The following is an 11,786-nucleotide window of genomic DNA, read 5'->3' on the forward strand; positions in this document are numbered from 1 at the left end:
TTTCTGGTATAATCTAGTCAAGAGGTCACTTTCTCTAATCCCTATAGCTTCCTTAAACCCAAATCACTCTGGCTTTTTTTTGATAGGCCAACAATAAATCCCAGGTAAAGAATTGGTCATTGTTTGGTTCCTTATTGGCTCAGAACAAAGGTAAATAAGAATTGTTTTTGTTTTGCCCAGATATTTAAAGTATCTTTGCTATCCAGGTTTTTGTTTTTTTGTTTTGTTTTGTTTTTTTGAGTAGATAAAAGAGGCCATTCTCTGCCTTATTTGTTATCTAGTTTTAATCACTGATTGAACACTGACTCTATCAAACTGAATCTTATTAAAGACCTTAGTTTAAAAAGGTAAAAATCTCTCATTGCATCTAGGGGCTTCCTAGTCAATATCTTATCACTAGACCCAGATGATTTTCAATAAGAAATATAGGCTGTAAGCCCTCCCGTACTTAAATCCAAATGCATTTACATATTGTGGCATTTACATATTGTGGACCACTGATGTTGGGGTCCTCTTTGAGAAAGAACAAACAATAGCAATAGCTTGCTACCAATAGGAGAGTAGGCTACACATCTATTTTCTGGAGCAGATGCAAAAATCTCATTTTTCCTATCTCTATAACATCTCTTCTATCCAACCCCTTTTCTCTATTCATAAAGCCATATTTCAGCCCTCATCATCTCCTGGAATATTTCAATGACCACTAATTAATCTCCTTGCCTCAAATAAATATCACTCAAATCCATCAACTTGCCAAAGTGATTTTGTGGACCTGACTACATCTTTCTGTAAGCAGATTGTGGATGAAGTGTTTTCATCAGTGCTCAAGTGTCAAGAATCTGTAGGCATTCAAGTCCATAACTCAACAGTCCTGCAATATCACAAACAAATGGTAGTTGGTGAGTAGTGTTAATCAAATATATCAATTTTTTTTGGTCTTTGTCTTTATATCTGATTTTTGTTACTCAGAAGATTCACAGGAACCAAGTGGAAATAGAACCTGAGGGAGAGTCAATAAACAAATAGTTTACACTAGAGTCTTCCTTATTGACCACAAAGACATCATATTTAGGAAAATTTGCTAACTTTGCACACCTGTATTAGATGAAGTTTGCAAAGTTGATTATGTTCAGTTGACCTTTGCATTCATTATCTAGTTAAAACTGATTAAACTAATATTGAATACAGAGCAACTTCACCATTTATAAGAAGGTCAGTGGGTGACATGAAGTCACTTCCTCCCACACCCACCACATCCTGCTATCTCAATCCACAGGTTAGACAAATTGACCTTCTCTCTGTTCCTTACACATATGCCTCTATCTCCTATCTCTATGTTTTGTATTGACTTCCACACCCTTTTCTGCCTGCTCCCCACTCTCATGCCTAGAATTCATTCTCTGCTCATATTTAGTTTTCCATTTCCCAGATAATATTTGGGGCTTAATGCTGGTGCCAATTCTTTATCTTCAAGAGTAATTTTGAATTAAGAAGTTTCAGCCATTTTAGTCATAGAAAACTAATGTCTTATTATGTATTAATGTATTAAACTCCTTTTTTTCTCTCATGTAATCTGGTGCCTGATAGTTGAGGAACACATTTTGTGAAAACTACAATGTTTTTATTATTTTTATTTTTTTCTCAAAATAATTTTATATTTCCAAATACATGTAAAGATAGTTTTAAACATTCATTTTATAAGATTTTGTGTTTCAAAAGTTTTTTTTTTCCTTCTCTCCCTTACCTCCTCCCTCCTCAAGACAACAAGCAATCTGATATAGGTTAAACATGTACAATCCTTTTAAACATATATTCATATTTGTTATATTGGTCAAGAAAAACCAGATCAAAAAGGAAAAAAAAAAACATAAGAAAGAAAAAGCAAACAAATAAAAATAGATGAAAATAGCATTCTTTGATCCATATATTCAGACTCTATAGTTATCTTTTCAAATGCAGCTGACATTTCCATCCCAAGTCTATTGGGATTGTTGTGGATTACCACATTTCTGAGAAGAGCTAAATCTATCATTATTGATCATCACATAATTTTGCTCTTATTGTGTACAAAGTTCTCTTGGTTTTTGATCACTCCATTCAGCATCAGTTCATGTAAGTTTTCCAGACTTTTCTGAAATCAGTGTGCTCATCATTTCTTATAGAACTATAATAGTTCATTACATTCATATTGCATAAGTTATTCAGTCATTCCCCAACTGATAGGCATCCACTTAATTTCCAGTTTCTTCCCACTACAAGATCTGCTACATTTTTTTGCACATGTAGGTCCTTTTCCCTCTTTTGCAATCTCTTTGGGATAGAGATCCATTAGTGACACTGCTAGATCTATGGGTATGGACAGTTTGCTAACTCTTTGGGCATGGTTCCAAATTGCTCTTCAGAATGGCCAGATCATTTCACAATTCCACCAACAATGAATTATTGTTCTAGTTTCCCCATATCCCCTCCATTATTATCATTTTAGCCAATCTAATGGGTGTGGAGTAGTACCCCAGCGTTCTCTTAATTTGAATTTCTCTAATCAATAGTGATTTAGAACATTTTTTTCCACATGGCTATAATTGGATTTATCTCTTCATCTGAAAATTGCCTGTTCATATTGTTTGAGCATTTATCAATTGGGGAATGATTTGTATTCTTATAAACTTGACTCTATTCTCTATATGTTTGAGTAATGAGGCCTTTATAAGAAACTCTAGCTGTAAAAGAAACTCCCAGCTGTGTTATTCCCTTTTAATTTTGACTGCTTTAGTTTTGTTTGTGTGAAATCTTTTTTATTTCAATGTAATCAGAATTATCTGTTTACATTTTATATTGCTCTCTAGTTCTTTGGCCATAAATTTCTTCCTTCTCCATAGATCTGACAGGAAGATTATTCTTTGCTTTCCTAATTTGCTTTTAGTGTCAGTCACCCTTCATGGGACAGCTAGATGGTGCAGAGGATAGAGCACCAGCCTTGGAGTCAGGAAGACATGAGTTCAAATCTGAACTCAGACACTTAATATTTCCAAGATGTGTGACTGTGAACAAGTAACTTAATTCCAATGGTCTCAAAAAAGAAAGAAAGAAAGAAAGAAGAAAGAAAGAAAGAAAGAAAGAAAGAAAGAAAGAAAGAAAGAAAGAAAGAAAAGAAAAGGAAAAAAAAAAACCAGTATCACCCTTTATGTCTAAATCATGAACCCATTTTAACCTTATCTTGGTATAGGGTGTGAGATGTTGGTCATTGCCTACTTTATGCCATACTTTCTCCAGTAATTGTTATAAAACATTTAGTTCTTATCCCAAAACTTGAAGTCTGTGGATTTATCAAACAAATAGAATACTACTGTCACTGACTATTATTTCTGTATTGTTTCTTCTCCTGATTCATCAATTTACTACTTTATTTAGTGTTTTTGATGACTGCCACTTTATCATACAGTTTTATGTCTCTTATGGCTAAGCTATCTTCCTTTGCAATTTTTTTTCATTAATTCCCTTGATGTTGTTAAGCTTTTGTTTTTCCAGATGAATTGTGTTATTGTTTTTTCTACCTTTGTAAAGTAATTTTATGGCTATTTGACTCTTCTGGCACCTAAAAGAATTTACTATTTAGGTAGAATTGTCGTTCTTATTATATTAACTTTGCTTGCCCATGATTGATACTTTTCCAATGATTTAGATCATGAAAAATGTTTGTAATTGTGCTCATATAGTTCATATTTTTGTTTGGTAGGTAGACTTACAAATATTATCTTTTTATCTACAGTTATTTTAAATGGAATTTCTCTTTCTATCTCTTCCTGCTGGGCTTTGTTGATAATATACAGAAATATTATTAATTTATGTGAGTTTATTTTATATTTTGCAACTTTAATAAACATGTTAATTATTTCTAGTAGTTTTTTAGTTAATTTTGTAAGATTCTCTACATATATCATCACATCATCTGCATGTGATAGCTTTGTTTCCTCATATCATACTTTAATTCCTTTAATTTATTTTCTTCTTTTATGTGTAAAATTAATATTTCTAGTACTACATTGAATAATAGTGGTGATAATGAGTATCTTTGTTTCACCCAGGATCTTACTGAAATACTTGTAGTTTAACCCTATTGTATATATAATGCAAGGCATATATATATATATATATATATATATATATATATATATATATATATGATAGATGTTAATTATCATTTTAAAGAAAAATCTGTTTATTCCTATGCTCTCTAATGTTTTAACAGGAGTTAGTGTCATATTTTGTCAAATGCTTTTTCTGTATCTTTTGAGATAATCATATGATTTTTGTTATTTGTATTATTGATGTGATTAATTGTGCTCATAGTTTTCCTTATTTTGAACCAGTTTTGCATTCTTGATATAAATCCCACTCAGACATAATGTATTATCCTGAAGATAAATTGCTTTAATCTCTTGGCTAATATTTTATTTAAGATTTTTGCCTCAATATTCATTAGGGAAATTGTTCTATGATTATTTTTTATTTCCTCTGTTTGACCCTTCCTAGTTTAGATATCAGCACCATTTTTGTGTCATAAGAGAATTTTGATAGGACTCCTTCTTCACCTATTTTTCCAAATAGTTCATATAATATTAGAATAAATTGTTATTTAAACATTTGGTAGAATTCACTTGTAAATCCATCTGGCCCTAGAGTTGTTTGTTTGTTTGTTTGTTTGTTTGTTTGGAAGTTCCTTTATGGTTTGCTCAATATCTTTTTTTTTCCTTTCTAAAATGGGGCTATTTAAGTATTTTATTTCTTCTGCTATTAGACTGGACAATATATATTTTTGTAAATATTCATCCATTTTGATTAGATTGTCAATTTATTGTTTTACAACTGGGCAAAATAGCTCCTAAATATTGCTTTAGTTTCCTCTTTTTTGGTGGGAAGTCCATCTCTTTCATTTTTGATATCGTTAATTTGGTTTTCTTGTTTTCTTTTTCTAAACAAAGTAACCAAAGGTTTATCTATGTTGTTGTTGGTTTTGTTTTAATAAAAACTGATTCTTAGTTTATTTGTTAGTTCAATAGTTTTGTTATTTTCAATTTTATTAATCTCTCCTTTGATTGTCAGAATTTCTAATTTGGTATTTAATTGGGTGGAATTAATAGTTTTCTCTTTTTTTAGCTTTTTAGAATGCCAATTCAATGATCTCCTTTTTCTTTATTTTATTTATTTAAAACTCTACAGACAAAAAAAAAAATATTCCCCTAAGAAATACTTTGATCACATCCATAAGTTTTGATATGTTGTCACATAATTGTTATGCTTTTGGATAAAATTATTCTTTCTATGATTTGTTGTTTGATTCAACCATTATTTAGGATTAAATTATTTGGTTTCCAATTAATTTTGATCTATTTTTCCATGGACCTTTATTACATATAACTTTTATTGTATCATGATCTGAAAAGGATGCATTTATTATTTCTACCTTTCTACATTTGATTGTAAAGTTTTTATGTCCAATACAAAACCAATTTTTTTAGTAGGTGATATGTACAACTGAAAAAAAAAATATATTCTTCTCTATCCTCACTCAATTTTCTCCAGAGCTCTATCATACTTAGTTTTCCTAAAATTCTATTCCACTTTTGAATTTATTTTTGTTTTTCTTGTGATTAGGTTTATCTAGTTCTGATAAAAGGACGTTGAAATCTCCCACTAATATAGTTTACTGTTTATTTTTTTCCTGCAACTCACTTAACTTCTTCAGAATTTGGATGTTGTACAACTTGGTTCATATAAGTTTAGTAGTGACTGTTTTCATTATCTATAACATCCTTTACCAAGATGTAATTTCCTTTCTCTTCCCTTTTAATTATATCTGTTTTTGCTTGTATTTGGTCTGAGATCAGGACTGCTACCCCTGCTCTTTTAACATAGGCCGAAGCCTTATATATTCTGCTATTGTCTTTTACTTTACACTGTGTGTATCTCTTTTTCAAATATATTTCTTGTAAACAATATATTGTAAGATTCTGGCTTCTAATCCACCCTGCTATTCATTTCTGTTTTATGGTACAATTCATCCCATTCATATTCACAGTTATGATTACTAACTTGTATTTTCCTCCATCATATAGTCTCTGCTTATACTTTTCTCTCTCTTTTTACCCTTTCTCTCCTTGTCATTATTTTGCTTTTGACCCCCACTTCTCTCAATCTACCTTTCTTTTTCTTACATCCTTTTTTCTTACCACATTCCCCTTCCATTCCTGCCCTTCCTTCTAACAGCATTCTTCTTTTCTTTCCTTTTCCCCCTTCTACTTCCCTATAAGGTGAAGAAAATTTTGATACCAAACTAATTATGTATGTTATTCCCTCTTTGAGCCAAATCCAATGAGATTAAGATTCAAGCAATGCTCATTCCCCTCCCTCTATTGCCCTCCACTGTAATTTATGCCTCTTCTAATGATGTAACATCCCATTTTACATCCTCTTTTCTCCCAATACAATCATTTTCTATCCCTTAATTTCTTTTTTTTATATCATCACATTAAAGTCAACTTGTACTCACACTCTCTATTTTTATTCCTTCTAAATGACCTCTAATCTCTCAAGATTTACAGATAATATCTTCCCATGAAGGGATGTAAACAGTTTAACCTTTAAAAAAAACATATTTTTCCCTTTTTCCTTTACCTTTTAATGCTTCTTTTGAGTCTTATATTTGAAGATAAATTTTTCTGTTCAGCTCTGATCTTTTTATTAGAAATTATTGAAAATTCTCTATTTCATGAATATATTTTTCTAGGTAGTTGATTCTAGCATGCTCCTTTGCCTTCCAGAACATCACATTCCAGGCCATCTGATCCTTTCATGTGAAAGCTCTAGGTCCTTGGTAATTCTAATTGTGCCTTCTCAATATATATATATATATATGTATATGTATATGTATATATATATATATATGTATATGTATATGTATATATATATATATATATATATATATATATATATATATATATATATATATATATATATATATAGGATTTTTCTTTGGGAGTCTCTTTCACGAGGTTATTGGTAGATTCTTTCAATTATTTTACCTTCTGCTTCTTCACTATCAGAGCAGTTTTCCTTGACGTTTTCTTAAAAGATGTCAAGGCTCTTTTTTTTTTTTTGATTATGGCTTTCAGATTATTCAATAATTCTTATCTCTCCTGTATCTATTTTCAAGATCAGTTGTTTTTCCAATGAGGTATTTTAAATTTTCTTCTGTTCTCTCTCTCTCTCTCTCTCTCTCTCTCTCTCTCTCTCTCTCAATTTTGTTTGGCTGATTTTTGATGTCCAATTCTAACTCTTCATGCATTATTTTCTTTAGTTAGCATTTTTGCCTCCTTTTGCATTTGGCCAATTGTACTTTTAAATCTTTTTTTTTTTCCTTTTCACCAATTCAAGTGTTGCTTATGTCAGTATATTTTTCATCTATAAGCAATAATTTATCAATGAGTTTCTAAACATCTTAACTTCTATTACTCATTTGTATGAATCTAATAAGTCTAAAAATCTCACAAAATATGTGATATAAGAATTAGGAAAAATTAATGCAATAACTTAAGTGCAGAAACAAAGCAACACTTTTTAATTGTTTTATTTCCAACATAATGGAAAGAATCAAAGATGTGAATTTCACATTCTAGTAGTACTCCTTAACAAAAGTTTAATCTTAAGCAATTAAATTTAATTTTTTTGTGAATCAATAAAATGAAAGTATAGGTGATGTAGGTTGTTGATTTTTTGTTTTTTGAATATGCCCTAGGGAATAGTGGCTACTAAAATGTTGGATGTCAAGTCCAAAGCTATGTGGTAGCAGCTGTATCACACATTGAATAGAGTTCTGAACTTCGGGAGGATCTAAGTGAAAATATTGCCTCAAACCTTTACTAGTGATCTGACCCAAACTATGACTTAATTTCATTCACTCTTAGTTTCTTAATTCATTTTAAATAATTTTCAATAATAATCATTAATTATCTTAATGATGTATTGATTTATTAATAATTGTAGTACCTATCTCCAATGGTTATTATGAGGATGAAATGAAATTACATGTAAGAAATGGTAGTTATTATTGGATTATACTGGCACCTACCACATACTTTGTCTTTGGAGGATTACAGAGTACAATATGTGTGAAATGTTTTCTAAACCTTTAATATAATGTATAAGTAGAACCACTAGTAGTAGTTTTATGTGTGTGAGCTACATAATTTCTAAATCTGAAATATGCTCTTTCATTGAGTTCTAATAAGACTTAGATCAGATAGTAATTATCAATGTAATTCAATTTTATTTTTTTAGAATCTTTGGACTTCACACATCAGGTTTATCCAAATTACAACCTAATTAACAGAAAGAATTTTTAAAGGATTCATATTGATAAGACATTCCCTAGAACATTTCTTTGCTTTTGTGAAATCATTATCTCAGACTCTCTCTTTCATCATTATTTAGAGGGACTTCTAAGTATTCTATTGTCCATTGGCTTGGTAGCCTGAGAACTGAGAGTCAGCTGCCCCCTCAATCTTTTCTTGGATCAATTCCCCAAACACAAAAAAAAAGCAATAAGAAAACATCTTTATCTAGCCTATGATATTTTTTAACTATATTAGATAGATTTTAAGGATCCATGAAAAAAAGGCAGTTTTTTCATTAACTTTGGTTTCCTTTGTAATACTATAAATTTTATTGAAATCAATCAAAAATATTATTTTGAAAGGGGGATTATGAGCTTTCTCAGATTGTTGAATGGGGTCCATGACACAAAGGAGGTTAATAATCTCTTATCTATGCATAGTCATACATATAGTTGCAGGTAGATGGTAGAGTAGATAGAACTCTAAGGCTGGAGTCAGGAAGATCTGAGCTCAAATCTGGCTTCAGACATTTACTAACTGTGCATTTGGCCAAGTTAACCTCTGTCTGCTTTACTTTCTTTGACCTTAAAATGAGGATAATAATAGCATCTATCTCCCAAACTTACTATGAAGAACAAATAAGAAAATAGTTGTAAAGGGTTTGGGATAATATCAAGCATATAATAGACACTATAAATGTTAGCTATTGTTGCTGTTACATATATTCAGTACATTCCAATATCTCTCTATTATTTTCTGGATCAAATGTAAAATCCTCTCTTTGGCATTCAAAGCCCTTCACAACTTGTCTCCACCATCCTCATGCTTCTGAAGTCTTTTATTTTATTATTATTATTTTTTTTTTATTACAAGCATTTTTGTTAATAGACTAATAGAAAAATAATCCTGGTAGACTTTTAGTTCATTATTCTAATAAACCTGTTGATTTGGTTTTCCCTATTAGCAGCCTCTTTACTTTCCACAGTATTTTTCTTTATTCAACCCCATGGGAAAGATAATTTAACCAGCTACTAGAAGTTATTTGCAATTTTAAGTGTTTTCCATTAATATAAATCTCATGGATCAAGTCTTTCATGCAGATAATTCTATATTTACAAAGAGATTATGCAATAAAGACTTAATGGATCAGGATAATTCTGTTTCTTGATCTTGCCTATACCATGTTGGTAAATCAAGTTATTCACCTACTGAAAGTATGGGTAACCCATGCAATATATGTACCACAATCCTCAGCATGGTAATTGAAGCTTTGTTGAGCTTAATAAAAGTGTAATTGCAGATCTGGCAATGACAGAAAAGCAGAAATACTTTGGGGACTTTTGGGCTAATGCCATTGATATCTCTGATTCTGGTCACAAAAGCTAATTTGGGCTCATCTACTATGTAGCAACTGCTAGTCTTTCATGCCATTCTGGACAGATGAATGACATTTTGGCATATCTGTCTGTAATCCTTATGGTAGACTTTAGTTTTCATAGATAGCTTTTCTCCATATTTTACAAAGCCTTTTTAAAAATAACTATGCACTTCTTCATTTAAGGCTTCAGTATTGCAAACGCCTTTCACTTTTTCAAAGGCCATTCTCCAAAAAATGGCATCTTCTTTTCTTCTATGCCTACCATGATTCCAGCTGGCATAAGTGCTTTTCCAGGCATTGCACACCTTACTTACACCACCATTCTTTGAAATTGAGTGACATTGGCCTTCTTGCTGTTTTTTAAATAAGATATTCCATCTCTGGATTCTGAGAATTTTCTCCGACTTGAATTTTCTCCTTTTTTATCTTTGCCTCTTGATTTCCCTGGTTTTCTTCCAATTGTCATGAGAAGCCTTTTCTGACTACCTTTAATGCTAGTTAGTGCTTTTTCTGTTCTGGTATCTCCAGTTTATCTTATTTATCCATGGCTGTTTATATGTAGATGCTTTTATTAAACAATGAGCTCTTGAAGAGTAGGACTTGCCTTTTGCTTTTTTTCTTTTTTCTTTTTTTTTGAATCCCCATGCTTGGCACAGTAGCTGGAACACAGTAAGCATTTAATAAATATTTTTTGACTGACTGACATGCACCTTTTAAGCACATACTATGAGACACAAGATTATATAGCTAACTGATATATTCTGAGAAATGATGTTATTATGTCCTCAAAATGATTAAAGAAATAAGGGAAGAACATAATATCTACAAACATGTTATATCAGTTTTTTTATAGTAGCAAAACTCTGAAAAACCAAAGCAATTTTCCTCTGCCAATTATAGTAAAGGAATATATTGGAATATTATAGCATCATAAAATAACAAAATAAATACTTTCAGAATAAATTTGGAAGACCTCTAAACTGAAACTTCTGAGTGAAATAAGAGGCACTAAAACCCTTTATATAATGATGATTTCATTTAAATAAAAAAAAACTTTAAAGAATTTTAGTTTTCTGAACCTTTTAATGACTAATTGTAGTCCTGAAAATAAGAATGTTTGCCTCTCTGACAGAGAAGATATAGATACAGTATTTCAAGACAAATATTTCTGGATATAATTAACATGGGGATTTATGTTGACACTGCATCTTTGATATGAGGGGTTTATTATTATTATTATTATTATTATTATTATTATTATTATTGCATTGGGAAAGGGGAATGGGAAGAAAAGAATATATTTTTGTTAACTGGGGAAATTTTAAATTGCATTTTAAAAATAACATAAAAAATATTTCCTAGAAAAAACTGCTTAATAGAATGGTAGAAACTGTCTTTTGGGTGTCACCAGGATATACTTAGTTGATTTTCATCTACTTGAGGGAGCTGACCATTGTATACCACATAGAGATATTTCTAGACCCAGATACATGGGATAATTCTTGGCTGGTGAAATCAAGGTTATTCTGCAGTCCTTTGGGTTCTATGTCAAATTTACATAGTTCATAGAAGTATTAGAAGTAGTGGAAAAGGAACCATACTGTAGTTCAAATTCCTCCTTGTGAAGGGCAAAGATTCACAGACTGATGTCATTTTATAAGAAAACTCTGATTATCACCTGGACAGACTAAAACCTCAGTGCCCCTCATGAATGATGAGGGCAATAATCATTGTACTCAGTGGTATTACTGAGCATAGGGTTTAACTGGGTCAATTCTCAGTTAGAGTCAGCATTTAGAGATAGTTCCAGCTAAGGCAACAAAGTGTCATATCTGAAAACCAGAGTAAACTGCTGGCTTGATAACTGCGATGTAGAAAAATAGATTTTATTTAATAGAAATACATGTGATTCTCAAAAGCCACTTCAACTGTGCCAAAGAGGAGCTCAGCAACGGTCCAAGTCAGCCTAGTATAGACAGCTAAGCTCTTCACACTCAATTCATAACAGCAACAAT

General features: G+C 31.1%; 1 pseudogene; it reads right to left on the reverse strand.

Moving 5' to 3' along the window:
• Positions 1 to 9,424: 9,424 nt before the first annotated feature.
• Positions 9,425 to 10,069, reverse strand: LOC127541416 (60S ribosomal protein L7-like; annotated as a pseudogene).
• Between the last annotated feature and the right edge of the window lie 1,717 nt (positions 10,070 to 11,786).

Source organism: Antechinus flavipes, chromosome 6 (genome assembly GCF_016432865.1).
Source record: "Antechinus flavipes isolate AdamAnt ecotype Samford, QLD, Australia chromosome 6, AdamAnt_v2, whole genome shotgun sequence".
Lineage (NCBI taxonomy): Eukaryota > Metazoa > Chordata > Mammalia > Dasyuromorphia > Dasyuridae > Antechinus > Antechinus flavipes.